The following is a 16,861-nucleotide window of genomic DNA, read 5'->3' as shown; positions in this document are numbered from 1 at the left end:
GCTGCTGATTAAAACAAAATTTATTTCCAAAGGCTGCCTTAAGATTTCCCCTGAGCACAAGAGGGTGAGAGAGGATCAAAACTGTCTTTTAGAGATGGGAACCATTCCATGTAGCCAAAGTACTTGGTAGATTCACTGTTGACCATTAGGCTCAGGGCCGTACCAGAACTCCGACTGAGTTTACTTTCTGATAATTTCCACTATGTAAGACTGGAAAAGTGGACCCGCCACCGAGGTAATAAAGGATTTTATGTTTGTTTTAAATTGTGTGGCCCAGTATTTCGATATGAGTACGGGGACTTTGTGGACTCTACTCACCTTGAACTCCTGTGTTTTGGATGAACAGGTCATGCTACCTGTCTGAGATGCTTTCTCACCCATTAATATGCTTCATGCAAGTAACAAACCACATTTCACAGGGACGGGAATCTCTTTTTCTCTTGCAATTGAGAAATCTAGTTGGTTTTAGACAAGATTTGACCTTGTGATCATGGTCCTGTTTTCTTTCCTCTACGGTGTAAACTTCATCCTAGAGTTTGTTCGTATATTCTCATATGTTCTGATACATATATTCTGCCTGTCTATATTTTTATTTCAATAGAAGAATTATCTAAAATCCTCAAAGTTGTCATAGCCTATTAAAACTTAATCATTGGACAAAGAATTGATGTAGACAGACACACAAACAAAAACAACGATTGTCATGATAGGGGAAAGTGATGCGGAGGTACCAGAGAACCATGACAAACTCAAAATGGGAATTACTGAGAGCACACATCCTTCCTAAATTCGCAGGAGCCTGCCATGGCTGCCCACAGAACCGGTGTCAGCCCGCTCGAGAAGCCAAACTGAGATTTGATAGTGGGCCATTTGGCAATGACGCTAGGTTGCTGTCATCTCTGTAACAATGAGAAATGTGACCTGACTCTGTCCACACAGGTGGAAGCTGTGCATGGGGCCCCCCTCTGTCGTAGGGTTTTCTGGAAGGACGGAACCAACAGAATGAACATCTATTAAAAGAGGATTTATTTTGGTGGTTTACACAGTATGGACTAGGTAGTCCAACAATTGTTGTATCCTACTGGAGAGACCGAGAACCCAGGAGCTGTTAATTTCTTGAAGCTAAATGTGCCAGCACCCTCATCTGGTGCTGGAGGCCTGGGGGATTCCAGGAGAGCTGCTGTTCTTCAGTCCACATTAAAAACAGCTGAGTATGGGCTAGAGAAGTGGTTCAGTGGTTAAGAGCATTGCCTGCTCTTACAAAGGTCCTGAGTTCAATTCCCGGCAACCACATGGTGGCTCACAACCATCTGTAATGAGGTCTGGTGCCCTCTTCTGGCCTGCAGACATACACGCAGACAATTGTATACATAATAAAATAAATAAAGAAATTTAAAAAAAAAGAAACAGCTGAGTAATTGGTTTTAGTGGTGATATGGATATGCTACCCGCGTCCTGCCCAACATGAAGCTTGGGTTTTGGGCCATCCATAGCAGCATTCTGTGTCTTTAGTTTTCTGGTGCACCATTTCCTAGAGTCTCTTAGCATATTAAAAAAAAAAAAGACCTAAACTCAGAAGTGACTTTTTCCTTTTATGCTTGTGTGGGACCTAGAAACTTCCAGGGAACAGGATGTGAGCAAGGTAATCACCTAATCACTGTGTCAATCTCTGGGTGGGCCACTTGGCCCACGATGATTAATCTTGATTGTCAACTCGATTGCATTAAGAAGTACCTGGAGATTAGCATCACAAACCCTGGGTGTGTCTGTGAGGGTGTTTCCACAGGGAACTCAATAATGGGGAAGATGCTCCTGAATCATGGCACTAGGGTGAAGGTGGACCAGGTGGAGATGAGGCACCCGCAGCCCAAGTATCCTTTTCTTCCTCTTCATGTCTGCCATGAGGTAATGGTCTCCTCCCTCACCTGTGTCTGCAGCCTTGCTGTTCAGCTTGGGGTCAAGGCTAAAGTTAGAGCCAGTCAGCCACCGACTGTCTTCCACTGTTTATATAGGTTTTTTGGTCAGTGATTCAGGAGTAATTAACACATAAGTTCTGCTAGCAACTGAGCTCCTTTGGCCTATGTATGAAAGACAAGTTCTAGGGCCCGGGAACAGATCACTGGGAGGCCCATGTCTGGGGAATGTGTGGGTCCAGAGTACCTGTGGGATGGTTTTTAGGAGTCTGTTCACTGGACCTTCTGATCCAAAGCACTGAGGCCATCTTGTGGTCCCCACTCCTGGGCCAGATTGTTTCTTAAGGGTTAGCTATGCTAGAAAACCCAGGCCACCTCAGAAATGTGGTCTCCCCTGCTAACTTCCTCTTTCAATGTATTTCAGAGAGTGCTCAGACCTTCCTGCTTGGTGGGAGGCATAGGCAGCTGATGACTTTGTCTGTTGTGGGTGCAAAGGTACAAAGTGGGAAGCTATGTAGTCAGGTACCCTAGGCATGGTGATTGGTACTACAGATTCCAGACTGGGTGTGGGTGAGGATGGTGGCAAGCATCATGGCAGGGGTAGCTTCAATTTGTATGATTCTGATGGCCTTAGATTTGTGCTTTCCACAGACTGTTTAAGCCACAAGCCTAACTCCTACCTCACTTAATGGCTGAGACTGTTCCTGATCAGGGACCCTGCTGTACATGTGGTATGTCCCCCTCCCCACAACCCCCCGCCTCATAAAACAAAGCAAGCAAATAAACAAACAAAAATTCATCAAAAGCTTGGTCCTTAAGCTGTGAAACTATTGGGAAGAAGTAGAACCTTCTGGATGCGGGGAGAAATTATGTTGGTGGGGAGGTGCCTTTGCTTTCTTCCCCCTTGAGTCTAATGGCTCCCGTGTGGTGCCCTTTGTACCATGACTGTTGCTCCACCATCCAGACTCAATGCAAGTCCTAAGGCATTGAAGCTAGGACAAAGCACGCTTTCCTCCATGCTGACTGCCACAGTCACAGAATGCCCAGTCTCCTGCTGGCACCAACCTCAGGCTTCCAGGTGGCCTCTGGGAGTTGAATTCTCTCAAGGAATGTTATTGTCCCCAAAACCAGGGAGGGATTGGGGGAACTCCAGGGTCCGGTTTCCAATGAAGACCTGAGCTTAGGAGTGGCCATTGCTTGGTGGGAGAAACAGATCTGCTTGGGATCTGCTTTGGGATGGCGTGACTTGGGTTCCAAACATTGTAGTGCAAGGTCATCTGTCATCCCAGCCCTTCAAGAGCCAGAAGACCTGAGTCTGGGATGGCAATGGCTGGGAGGCTTGGGGCAGCAGATGCTTCAGGGGACAGGAGGCAGAAGGAGGGACTGGGCTGGTCACAGCCTAGTGAAGCTCTGTCCCCCGGAGGTGCTGGCGTACGAGCATGCGCTAAGGGTGGGCACACTTTCCTTCACATTTGCATTCCTTACTTCTCCTCCCTTGGTCCAGCTGGAGGGTGATGAGTGATGAGAAACAGAAAACATAACGTCATTTGCCAACAGATCAAGGTCAAAAGAGAACAGGACAAACCTGGATTGATACTCTGTCTTTTTGTCCTAAGTGTTCTGCCCAAAGGGAAGCAAGCTTGGAATTTATTAGGATGCTGTATTGTGTCTGTTGTTAGATGGTGGTGAGAAAGGCAGCTGTTTTCATCAAGATCAATTTGGGATGGTGCACTGAATGACACACGCTCCGTATGTGTGTGTGTGTGTGTGTGTGTATGTGTGTGCATGCTGAAGCACATATTTGGAGGCCAGAAGACAACTTTTAGGAGTCAGTTTTCTCCTGAAACTGTGGGTCTCAGGGACTGAACTCACATTGTAGGCCTAGGTGGCAGGAAACATTACCTGGTAAGTCATCTTGCCAGTCCAAGATTCTGGTCTATGTTCTTGGTGAAGATCTACAATGAAACATCCTCAGTAGTTTGATGGTGGGATGTTAGGATGGACCTGGATGGCTGGGTCAGCAGGCAGCGTCCTGCCCTGTGTCCTGGCCTTACTCGACACTGTCACCGCTGCTTTCTTCTCTGTCCACGTCGCCTAGAAAAGGGAACTGAGGCCATGTGTGAAGGGTTTGTTAAAAACTTTCTGAGCACATTTAAAGCACCAGAGACCAGTGTGGGACCCTCTCAGCTGCTTCCACTGTTGCCTTCCTGTAGCATACTGTGTCCGTAAATGTGCCTTTCCCTGTTATTTTCCGCGCTGGGTGTGAGCACTTTGTTAATGACACCGGGTCATAGCGTTTGGTTTTTAGCCATCACCGTCTTCTTTGCTTAACCTTGTGCTGGGGAGTTTCCCCCATGGGACTTGTAGCTGGGGCTCACGGCGTCAGGGCTTTCTGGTGCTGCTTGTCGGCTCCCGTTGATGGATGCTCAGCTGCTTTCCAGTTCCTGGCTGTCACAAACAAGGCTGCCATGGATATTTATGTGTGTGTCTTTGTGAACGTGAGCCAGACGTGTGAGGCGTGTTTTAACAAGGCGTTGTGGTGGGACTGAGGATATGAATCTTACATTTTACTAGAAGTAGCCAAATCGCTTTCCAGAGTGGGTGGGTGTAGCCAGGAGCCTTCCCAACAGTTTGTGTGAGTCTCCTCTTTGCCCTTTCCTTGGCAACACTCAACATTTCAGATGTTTTTAGTTTTTGTGAGTCCGAATGTATTCCCTACCTGTGGTGGTTTGAACGAGAATGGCCTCCATAGGCTCACAGATTTGAATGTTTGGTCCCTAGTTACTGAAACTTTGGGAAGGATTAGGAGGTGTGACCTTGTTGGAGAAGGTGTATCAATAGGTTTCAAAAGCCCACAGCAGGCTCTGTCTCACACACACGTTACCTCCCACTTATGGATCAGGAAGTAAGCTCTCAGCTGCTGCTCTGGCACACACCTATCACCTGCTGCAATGCTCCCTGCCGTGATGCTCCTGGACTCATCCTCTGATGCTTTAAGCCCCAATAAATTCTTTCTTCTATAAATTGCTTTTGTTGTGGTGTCTGTACAGCAATAGAAAAGTAACCAAGATGCCGCATGAGGCCTTGATTTTTATTCCCTGCTTGCCACTGAGATGGAACACTATTTGTAGATTTATGTTCATGTATTTGTAATTAATTGTATCTATTTGTTCTTCGGGGATGCCTGGACCTACCTACTCTTTGCCCCATTTCATCTTTCCTTGTGGTCAGTCTGAGCCATTGTTTGAGTTATATATTGCAGATGTATTTTCCCTTTTATTCCTCTCGGAGTGGCACAGGGCTAAGAGTGTGAATTTCAGGGCCAGCCTGCCAGGATTTAAAACTAGGTTTGGCACTTCCTCTGTCGCCTCGGCCAAGGAAATGAATCGGCACATGCCCGGTCTCCTCATCTGTGAATGGGGCTTTGAAGGTTTCGAGATTTGTGTCTGTGAAGCAGCATTTTTTTGGTCCTTTTGTTGCTGATCTAACAGAATACCACAGGCTGGATTGTTGGGGCTTACAGGTCCTGCTGTCTGGGAACGGCAATAAGAAGGCACTCACATCTGATAAGAGTCCTATATCACCCATGGCAGAAGATGAAAGGGAACGGCAGAGAAGACAAAGAGGGAGGAGGAAGAGAAGAGGGCTAAGCTCCTCTTCCATCAGAAACCCATTCCTGTGACAGCTACACCCCTCCATTGAAATCCACGTTAACGCATTCATGAGGATAGAGGCCTCCTACCTCTGAAAGGTCCTGCTGCTCAACACTTGCCTTAGGGTTAGATCTCCAATGGGTAAACTGTGGAGTGCACAGTTGAACCACACAGATGGTGGCGAACTTTATCTGGCCCTACCCTGCAAGGTCACATGGGAGCCCTACACAGGCATTGCCACCCTGTCCACAGCCCAAGTGAGTTCTGTGTCCAGTGCTGCTGTACTTGGCTCTCAGCCTTCTGTGCAGCCCTCCCGTCAGTCCCCAAGCTGCCTGAATAAAAAGAATGAAATCCCAGCTTCTCTCCAGGGGATGCCTGGGAATTGGAAAGCATCGGGCACAGCAAAAATAGAAGCTTCATTTGCTTCAGAGAAAATGACAGTAAGAAGGGCAGCTAGCAGAGGCGGCTGGGGAGTCTGGGGGGCCCTCAATGGTCCTGGGCACCTTGAGGTTGGATGCAGCTGTGCTGATCTGACAGCAAGCTGTCCGTTCCCTTTCATCCTGGCCTCCCACTGGTACCACTGTTGGTCTGTGCCATCCACAGTCTTGGCATCCAAGATCCAGCTTTTAATACCTCAGTATTGTACTGTCCTCTGGCGAGACGCCAGGAAACAGGATGAGTTTAATGTGGACAGTCATTGGAAAAATATGCCAGAGATTATAGGGTAGTCAGCCCTGCCAAGAAGGGCAAGGGAAATGTGCTCTGTTCCCAGGATAGCATGGGCCGCACATGGACAGACTTACTGGAGGGCAAAGTACAGCCGAGGCAAGTGATCACTAGTTCCAGAAGAGCTATTAATGCCTAGCTGGGATTTGCAGTCATGCCTTGCTCAGGACATGTTCCGAGAAGTGTTGTAGGGAGGCCATGAGTTTGTTTCCCGGCCGCCTAGCAGCTCACACCTGACAAAAATCACAAAGAAACCATATTATTTGCAATACTGTTTGGCCAATAACTGAAGCATATTTCTGGCTAACTCTTATATCTTAATTTAACCCATCTCCATTAATCTGTGCATCACCATGAGGTTGTGGCCTACCAGCGAAGTTTTAGCGCATCTGTCTCTGGTGGTGGCTCTGTGGCTTCTCTCTGACTCCGCCTCCTTTCTCCCAGCATTCAGTTTAGTTTCCTCCACCTAGCTCTGTTCTACCCTATCAGGCCAAGCCGGTTTCTTTAATAACTAATGATATTCCCAGCATACAGAGGGGAATCCCATATCAGGGAAGTGTTGTCATTGTGCAGATACTGTCTACCCGAGGGTACAGTGACATTATTGGGCATATGATCTCTGGCCACTGTCATTTGTGTGCCACATTACATCACACAGATTCTGTGATGCCGTCACGTGTATAATCTCAGCCTATTGTCATTAATGGGGTGTCATACTGACCAGATGTCATTATACACCACATGACTGCATTTGAGAGTGCCTTGGGGTATTCTCTGCAGAAGCAAACACTGTGCAAACCTTAGAGTAAGTTCTGAGTGCTGCCTGGTTGGCACATTTCTGATCCAGGAAGGCTGGTCGTTTGAGAACAAGTTTCTGAGTATTCAACCAATTGCAACAGTCCATGCCCCTACCGTCCACTCTTCCTTCATGGTGGCTGCCATCACCCTTGAAAGAACTAGTGTGAGCCAGTGAAGACCTCTGCCACCCAGTCTCTGCTTTCAGAGGAAGTGAGAGGTTGGTAGCTCAGTGCCACCTCCAGGCTGAATGATATCTTTCCTAGTCTGGGACTTTGTAGTCATTTTCGTGATGACAGTACACACAGTATTTTTAAGTCATTTCAATGGCAACAGTCAGAAGCACCTGCTGTAACAAGCAGTTGTTTTTGAAATTTTGAGATCATCAAAGACTCACTTTAAATCCAGCTTGTTCCCAAAACATTTGCACAAATAAGAGGCTTGAGATTTGAGCTTTTTATTCTGAAGATGCAGCTTGCACAGGGGGAAAATAACACACTCTCATCTTTATAAATAGAGTTATTAGCATTGAAGACGTTGCTTTGCAGTCAGCGTAGGGACTTGGCTGTTCAGAATTTGAACATCTTATTTATAAACAGTACCTGGGTTTCCGCTGTTGCTGTCTCTCCATCCCACTGGATATGAGGACCTGGGGACCATTTCTGACTGAGCTCAGCCTCTCTTGGCTCACAGAAACACTGCTTTGATCAACTTTTGGAGTTGTGCCTCTGAGCTTCTTTCTTTGCTCTGAAAGATACTTGCTCTGTCCAGCTGAACACTGTCTTTGTGTATCAGATCAGTGAGAGACCCACACCCCCAGTTCTACAACACATGTCCATGGTCCGGGGAATCCCCGTTTTCCTCTCCTGAGAAGTTCCATCCCGAGTGGTCTGTGGGTCCAGCCCCGTCTTTGGGGATATGACCCATCTTGTGGCATTCTTCTCAGGGCAGTCTGGATGGCCTCTCGGATAACAGGTCCCAGAAAGACTGTCTGTTCTGTAGTCCACCTGTCCAGTGCCTGCTTCTCTCAGAGGCATCCCCAGGGCAAACAAGTCACCCAAGCAACAGTCCTGTGGGTGGCAGTGTATGGGTGTAGGGGTGCCAGGTTATAGTTGTAGGGATGCAGGAGGAAGCCTCTACCTTTGATGCTTCTGAACCTAGACCAGTCCTTCTGGCAAGGACTCCTTGAGCCATCGGATCCTGATCATGGATGTCTGCAGTGTGTGGCCAGGATCCTGTTCACGGATGCCTGCATGGTTACTGCCCCTCTTCTTGGCATTGTACTCATTCTCCACCCCAATACAGAGTTCCAGACATCCCCAGTCCATGTGTCTGGTACCTAGCCTCTAACAACGTTGGGTTTTCCAGTTAGCACAAGGAAGTTAATACATAGCTCTGTGGTCAGCCGGCTATTGGAGGCAACCCAACCAGTCGTCTGCTTCTCTAGTGGTGATTCCAGTGTTCCTGGGTAGGATCAGAGTTCTCAACTCTACCCGGTGAGTTGAACGTGTTCACATCTCTATTTTCCTGGTTCCTCACTCCTTCCAGGTCTTGGACTTTATGAAGCTGTAATGGTCTGCCTTGAATGTCCTAAGAAGATGCTTTCAAGGGTGCTTCTGATGTGCATGTACCACCCTTGTGCGTGCCTGGGCTCTTTCCTGGGGACCTTGGCTTTGAATGGATGGTTCATTGAGCTGCCCCATCCTGCCAGGAGTGAGACAGGGTTCTGTTGACTCTCTCTCTCTCTCTCTCTCTCTCTCTCTCTCTCTCTCTCTCTCTCTGTGTGTGTGTGTGTGTGTGTGTACACATACATGATCTAGGACTTCCCAAAAGCCATCAAAAGTAATCAGCAAATTTTGAATCAACCCCTCTAAGGAATTTTTACTTCTAGAATGCCTGGAAACACAACATTACAAAGGCTGTGTTTGATCACAGACTAATTTATTCCCAGAATCTTGGATGTTGAAAAATATAGGATTAATGGTGGCAATTGAAGTGGTGCCCTGTGCAAAAGTTAATGAGTCATGGAAACTGATGCCAGAAATCACAAAAGTTACTTTCTGTAAAAACCCGGGCCTTGGGAATGTCATATGATGCCAGGTATCTGGGTTTGTTCTCTATGTCTAACTCCTGCCATAGACAGGATGATAGCCCAGGGTGCCATTGCTTCTATGGTGGTTCCTAAGGCAGGGTGCTCCAGGAGGCCATGTACCTTGGAGGATCCTACTGTCTACACGGGGAAGGAGGAATCCTTTGGCTTGAATTTGCATGTCTTTCTGGGGGAAGTCAAGCTGCAAGGTCAACTGTCTATCACATCCACCCATAACCAAAGCCTAGGAGTGGCGAGATCTCCTGGAATGCAAAGTGTCTTAGTCTGGTGGGAAACCTGCAGATTTAATGTCCAGCCTGAAGGTTGCAGAAGACTAGAACATTATTCTGAAGGTGGCTGTGGGCTGGAAGGGGTGAGAGCAGGTACTGTCTAGTCATAAATGGCTAAGGAGGTCCCCCATGCCAGACTCCTGGGGAGCAAGAAAGGAGAGGAAAATGCACTCGAGAGTGGTAGGGTTGAACACCAGATGTGAAGAGAAGCCCAGGTAACCGCAGCAGGCACGGGGCTTCCTTGTGTCCTTTTAAGTCACTGGCAAGAGCTGAAATTTCCTGGTGACCCAGTTAACTACAGGGATAGCTACTGACTCTCCTGGCCTTCAAAGACCTTCCCCTGGTTTCATGAAGGTCCCGGAGAGGGCACGAGAAGCTGGTGGTGGTGCTGGATCCAAGTGGTAGGTGACCTTGCATTTGAGTTAAAAGACTGCTGGGAAATTGGAGAAGATAAACTTAAAAAGAATGCAAATGAATTGCATCAGAGTGGACAGGAGCCCTGACTCCATATCCACCAGGGATGGCTGCATGGAGCCTAAAAATAGAGCCTTAGAGACTGGTTCTAAATTGAGTTCAGATGTGGGCCTGTTTCCTCGCACGGAAAAGTATTTGTGTAAGGTATAACACATACCACTGTTTCCAAGCTGGAGGATTTTGTGCTTTCTTAGGGACTCTATGTGGAGCAGGCGGGGGATGTGCTGCTTCCAGATGAATGAGACTCTGTCCTTTTCCAGGGCCTCCCAGGAGAGGGAGCGCTGTAGAGAAAGGCTCTCTAGGGAAGGAGGCAATGGCAGTTCTCCCAGCGCAGGGGAGTGAGTCATTGGGCAGCTTCTGGTTTTCTCCCAGGATTCTGCTCCAGGGCGGGAGAGACTAGATCCAGGGCACACAGGACCTCTGCAGACCCACAGTGAACTGAGGATGCAGATGGTCCAGAGTGGGAAATGATACATGCTTCTAGGGAGGAGTGTAGCTTGTGTGGCTTGAGAGTGTCGGGTCCCCTAGAACTGGACTTACAGACAGTTGTGAGCCTCTATGTGGGTACTGGGAATTGAACACAGGTTCTTTGGAAGAGGTGTCAGTGCTCCTAACCACTGAGCCATCTCTCCAGCCTGGAGTCTAGCTTCCTAGCCAGTCTTTCTGGGAAGACGAAGACTTTCTCACTTAACTACCATTTTCTATTATGCTAATCAGCACAAAAGATGGGTGCTTTAGGGGGGGGGAAGAAGCTTTATTTTGTCTTGGTTCTGGAGGTTCAGAGTCTAGAGTGCATACTGGGATGGCTGTCCTGCTGGTAGCAACCCCAGGTGGTGCATGCATGGCCTCGAGTGGTGAGCAAGAGAACAAGGGTGCTTGCATGTTCGGATTTCTCTCCCTCTTCTGATAAGCCCACCAGGGTGAGTTGTGGGAGCTCAGGATGACAGGTCCTATCCAGGTGATCTCCCCTAACTCCCCACCCTCCCCCAAACACCATGGTCAGGATAAGTTTTCGTCTCCAAATATCTCAGGAGAAACCAGACTCCAACACTACTTTTGTAAAGGACAAGCCGTGTTCAGACCTCAGCACTGGTTGACTAGTTTGGGACCATAGAGCCACCTCTTCACCAACTGATGAGTGGATGTGTCACTTCCTGCCGTGTAGTTAAAGTGTTTCCTCCAGGGAGCTGTAACATGTATTCTATGAACTAACTCCATAATTAGTTGATTTTGAAGGTTTCCCGGTAGCAAGCTTGTGCTGTATTACAGGGACTCTGATGGGAGCGTGGCTCCAGGGCTATTCTGGGGATTTGGTGGGTTTCACCTTCCCAGCTGTCTTTTAATAGCTTTTATTTTCTTTTACCTTATTTTCCTAATGTCTTTATTAATATGTATATATTCTGTTCCCTCTCTTGCTACGTCCCCACTGGGGTATGTGTGTGTGTGTGTGTGTGTGTGTGTGTGTGTGTGTGTGAGAGAGAGAGAGAGAGAGAGAGAGAGAGAGAGAGGGTGTATGTGTGTGTCTGTAGAGCAGAGGTTAGCCTTGAGTGTCATTCCATAGGTGCCACCCACCATACTTTTTGAGACAGGGTCTCTCATTGACCTGGAACTGGCCAGTGAGTTCCAGGGATCTCTTTAGCTCCACCTTCCAGTGCTAGGATTATAAGCACAAACCACAGTTGCTTTTGTTATGTGGCCTCTGGGGATGGGACTTGGATACTCCTGCTTGGGCTGCTGTTAAGCCCTTTGCCACCTGATGGATCTCTCGGGGCCCCATGGTCGTCGCCTCCGTATTCATGCTGATGCTGTACAGCCTTTGACGCCCACACAGGAAGCAAGCAGCCCATACCGACTGCACTTTGGGAAGTGAGCATGTGGTTGAAATGCCTCACCTCTAGTGCTCACTTGGATGGGAAAAGGAGGCCTCTTCAGAGATCCAGAATCTGCAAGGCACTGACTGAAAGGCTGTGCATGCACCAGACCTCTGGGAAGGACCCACAGCCATGTGAATACCAGGCCCCTGCCACCCTAGGGAGGGCACAGAGTCTAAGGGTCTGCAGATCCCTTAACAGTCTTCTGGAGGATTCTAGTCCCTTCTCTCTGGACATGGGGCATTTGCACAGGCCATGTTGGGGCAGATGAAATTCTTCAACACTAGGATGACCTGCTCTAAGAATGTCTGCTGAGGGAACTGAGAGAGTCCCTACCTGGTCTTGTTGAAAATGTGCTAACACAAGTCCAGACCAGGCCTTTGTCACAGAGTAGAAACCATCATCTCCTTGTGCCAGGAACAAGACCTTTTTCCCTAGTGAATGAAGCCACCCCCGGTGACCTCAGGCCCACAGCAGGTAGAGGGTGAACTGGCCACTCAGTGTAGCTGCCTGTGAAGCCTCTGTCCTGGCTTTCTGCTTTGGAAGACTTCAGGAAGAGGCCTTTAAAAATGGACCAGAGGAGCTGAGGAGACAGCTCAATGAGGAACCATGCAGGCATGGGTTTGGAACCTTGGGCACCCATGTAAATATCTTTTGTGGCCTGTGCCTGCAACCTCGGTTCTGGGAGGGCAGAGATGGAAGGGCATCTCAGGTACCTGGTTAGCCAGTCTAGCCGGTTAGTGAGCTCAGGATTCAGAGAGACTATTTGTAAAAAATAAGAGTGACTGAAGAAGATGCTTGATGTTGGTGTTTAACCCTCACGCGTGTGAACACATGCACACACACACACACACACACACATACAGCACACCACAGAGTTCCAAAATAAAAAGAAACAGGAAATCCTTTATCATTTCATCCTGCTTTAGCTGGAGCAGATGGAGATGGGGATTAGAGACAGTTCCGAGGACAGATAAACCACTCTGTCTTGAACCCCTCAAGTCTCTTGGCTTTCCTCCTCAGCTTTCATTTGTAAAGAGGTCTCCTTTTAAGGAAAATGGAGGGCCCTGTCCTCTTCTGGTTCCCTAATGGACCATCATGGCCAGGAAGGAGGGCTGAGACCCTTGACAGAGAAAGTGACCGATGTCCTTTCTCTTCCTTTAATAACTCCAACCCTTGCAGGGACCCCAGCCTTCTCTGAAAGTGTCACCGAAGAAGGGTTCTACAACCGTTGGGGTCAAGCCTATTTGTGGGAAAATGAATATTCATGAGGTCTTTGAAGAACTTTATTAATATGCAGGTAGCCTCTCCTTCTAGAATGGTACATAAGCCATCATTATATGCCCAACACGCTTTTCTTTTTTTTATTATTATTTATTTATTTATTTTTATTCCTTTTTAATTAAAATTTCCCATTTCCCTCCCCCTCCTCCCACATATTGCCCCCTCCCCCCACTCCCCCCATCCCCACTCTTCTCCTCCCCCCACTCCATTCCCCCTCCCTCTCGATACTGAAGAGCAGTCCAAATTCCCTGCCCTGCGGGAAGACCAAGGTCCTCCCACTTCTATCTAGGTCCAGGAAGGTGAGCGTCCCAACAGGCTAAGCTCCCACAAAGCCAGTTCATGTATTAGGATCGAAACCTAGTGCCATTGTCCTTGGCTTCTCATCAGCCTTCATTGTCTGTCATGTTCAGAGAGTCCAGTTTCAACCCATGCTTATTCAGTCCCAGTCCAGCTGGCCTTGGTGGGCTCCCAATAGATCAGTTCCACTGTCACAGTGGGTGGGGGTCCTGACTTCCTTGCTCATGTTCTCCCTCCTTCTGCTCCTCATTTGGACCTTCCAACATGTTTTTCTTAAGGCAATAATTATGCAATGAAATGGCCAAAGAAACATTTTAATTACTTGTTTAGGGTTTTTTCTGTCATCCCAGTCATTCGCTCTTACAGGTAATTCTAAGCCTTTCATTTAAATTTGTGTGCACGGAAGAGCCCTATATAAGCGTCATCCTCATTTCTGGAATTAAGTCTTTTTTTTTTTTTTCTGTTTCTTTTGCTTTATTCCAGGAAGACTGGATCACCAGGAGGGGTTTCAGGACGTTGTCAAGACACTCATTTTTGGTAAGCAGTCAGAGGCGGTATTGCATGGAGCCACAGTGGCCTCACTTGGCATTCCTCCCTGGGATTGCCTCAGCAGAGGGATGCTGCACCGTGGCAGACGGATGAGTGCCGTGTCCATTTCCAGGGAAATGCATGGGTATAGTTCAGTGCTCCTGAGCACAGACCTTATAGCTGATGTTGACTTGACTGCCAAGGTGTAGACAGACCCTGAGCCAGCACTGATCCTTTACTTTGTCTGAAACTGGTCCTTGCGTACCACCCCACGACAATAGCAGTATGCGCTTTATCTTATGTGTCCTTTCTCTCTCAGACTGGAGTTCCTGAGCCCTTGTGCTCCCAGGGAGTCCCATGTACTGAAGGTTGAGATCAGCAGCGGACCCATCAGTATCCAGCATAGACAACTGCTATGGGTTCAGGGTCCTCATTATGGAAGTTAGACGTCCCAAATGTGCTTGAATCAACTCAGCTTTCTGAACATGAACGTGTAAAGCTCCAGGGTCAACTCTCTAACATTGCAAATAAATCAACAGTGAAAACAACTCTGCCCAAAGCAAAACAAAAATAAAACAGCAATAGTATATAAAGCAGAAAGTCTATCGAACGTTCCCGTGTCTAAACACTCTGAAATTCTAAGTACTTCTAGTCTCGAGCATTTTGGATAAGGGTCAATCAACCTGTAGTCTGCTTTGAGGAGGCAGCCATTGTGAAATTCCAGGAAGCCGAACACAAGACATCTAATTTAGATCAGAAAGAGACCTCTTCAGCCAGGTGGTTCCAGGTTGCCATCTGCCTGTGCTCGCCCTACAGGACCTGCGGGATGGAGCTTGAGGCTAGCCAAGAGTTTGCAGAGGGGAAGGTGGAAGGCGGAATTCTGGATAGCAAGGGAACTGGCTTATCTTCCTGGGCCAGAACTGCACCAGCTGGCCTGGTTGTAGGGAACCTGCTGGATGGGTAGGGATATGTTTGGAGAGGAGGGAGCAGAGGTGGGGGTTGTTAAGGTCAGGAAGCCAAGCATTGCAAGGTCTCTGTGTCCTGACAAGAGAGCTCTCAGAACCTCTGCTCAGCTCCACGGTGCCCCCTGGATTCATGAGAAGGAACAGCAACTGGACTAGGTTGGAGTAACCATACAATGGCACTCAGGGAGGTGGTGGTTTGTGGTGTTCAGGAGAGGGAAATGTGGGTATCCTACCTGGGAAAGCTGTGCGGCAGTTCTGAGGATGCAGGGAAGACTGACCAGGCCAAGGGTAGTATTCTGAAGGTCAAGGCTGCCCTCAGAAGCACTGCTTTGCCTTGCTCTGGGTAGCAGAAGTCCCTGGACCATAAATAGTGAGGGCTTTGTTGTCTGTTTGTAAAGTAAGATGACAGTCTATTCACTTTCAGCATCTACCTTATGTCCGAAGGACTAATCACGAGGCTGCGGGTGCTGAACACGGACAAGAATTCCTGTGCAGCACACCGGATGTGTTCTTGTCACAGATGTCGTGGGTAGATTATGGGGTAGCTTTTGGCTGTGCCGTATTCATGAGCAGTCAGGAGTTGCAGAGCAGTCAGAGCTTCCAAGGTGCGGCTTCGGTGCTTTTCTGTGGCTTCTAAAGCATCTTGGCTGAGTGCTTCTGAACGTTCTCTGTCGTCCGTTTTTACATACACTGTTGGTTTACCTCATGCTCTTCACAGGCTTTTCCCATCCCACCTGATTTTGTGCTAAGAGTGGCACACACGTTTCACCCTTACCCTCAAGATGCATCATCCTTTCTCACGTCTGAAAGTGTTAACACATTTAGGGGCCAGGTTCTGTTAAGGGGCAGGGTTTTGTTTGTAACTTGTGGTGGAACTAGCTTGTGAAAGGTGGCCTTAATAATGAGGGTGCAGCCTCATGAATTATCGTGAATTTCTAATCCTGTGGAACCAGTATATCCTTCACCCTCCAGGAATTAGTCACTGTGAAATTGACACCTTCAAGTCTTTTGGAATGAAGTCCGGGTATGTTTCAGCGTAGGGTGGTTCAGTTTATACCTTCAAAGCCCAAGGTATTTTTTCCCTTCTGTGTCTGCTAAAAGGCCTGATGGGATTTTAAGTGTACAGAAATACTGACAGAGGCTCTATACCAGTTGCTACAGCCAAGGCCCCTCCAAAGCGCTCTTACTAGCCAGTATGATAACCCATCATTTAAGTGAATGTGCCCAGCATCCTCCCTTACAGTGTCCCTGAAGGCAAGCATATTCCTTCTTAGAAAGAAAAGTGGTGATGAAATGAACATTTTTAAATGTCAATTATGCCAGAATGAATCTCTGCTTGGAGAGCCACAGAGAGAAGTGGAGCCTGGCTTTATATCTTTTTCTGCTGCAAATGGAGCCATTTTATAATCTCAGAATACTAATACCCATGATGCGTCTGGTATGTTGTGGTAGAATAACTTTAAGAATGTGCTCCCACTGTCAGTAAAAGTTTGACATCCTTTTCTGTTTTTCTTCTGGAAGAATCAATTTGTAATCCTCATTATTTTGTGTGTGTGTATTTATAGGATGCACAGAGACTAAGATCATAAACTCAGTGGTTTTCCTGCAGGATCACTGCTAAGGGAGTAAACTGTGTTGAAATCATGGAGGGCTCGGAGTGTATGAAATGAGGTATTGTTGCGATCATGAAGATGGCTGACTAGTATAACCATAGCTGCTCCTGTCCCAGCACAGACATGCACCAATGCCGTGTAAAACCCTGCCGACCATGTTTGAAAAAACAAATACAAAAACAAAAGCCAAAATCACAGAGCCAGAGCACTAAGAGAAGAAGATGCCATTAAGGCTGGGACTGTGAATTCTCGATGGGATGCTGCCGTGATTGAGACTGGTATTCGTGTGGAGAGAGACAGGGGTATAGGAGACACACAAAGTGACTCTATGGTAAGACTTCATATGCAGGAACCTGGGACAGG

General features: G+C 47.7%; 1 protein-coding gene across 8 annotated transcripts in view; it reads left to right on the top strand.

Moving 5' to 3' along the window:
* The window catches only part of Apba2 (amyloid beta precursor protein binding family A member 2), a 205,318-nt gene that overhangs the window by 90,769 nt on the left and 97,688 nt on the right, over positions 1-16,861 (top strand). For 4 of the 8 annotated variants that reach the window (XM_057756299.1, XM_057756305.1, XM_057756298.1 and 1 more), the window contains exon 3: positions 13,876-13,929. The exons of 2 other annotated variants lie outside the window; for them this stretch is intronic. The gene's annotated coding sequence lies outside the window, so the exon portion shown is untranslated. The remainder of the gene's footprint in view (positions 1-13,875; positions 13,930-16,861) is intronic. 2 more of the 8 variants (XM_057756302.1, XM_057756301.1) reach the window with 1 other exon arrangement.

Source organism: Chionomys nivalis, chromosome 23 (genome assembly GCF_950005125.1).
Source record: "Chionomys nivalis chromosome 23, mChiNiv1.1, whole genome shotgun sequence".
Classification (NCBI taxonomy): Eukaryota; Metazoa; Chordata; class Mammalia; order Rodentia; family Cricetidae; genus Chionomys; species Chionomys nivalis.
This window is presented reverse-complemented; position numbering and strand designations above follow the sequence as displayed.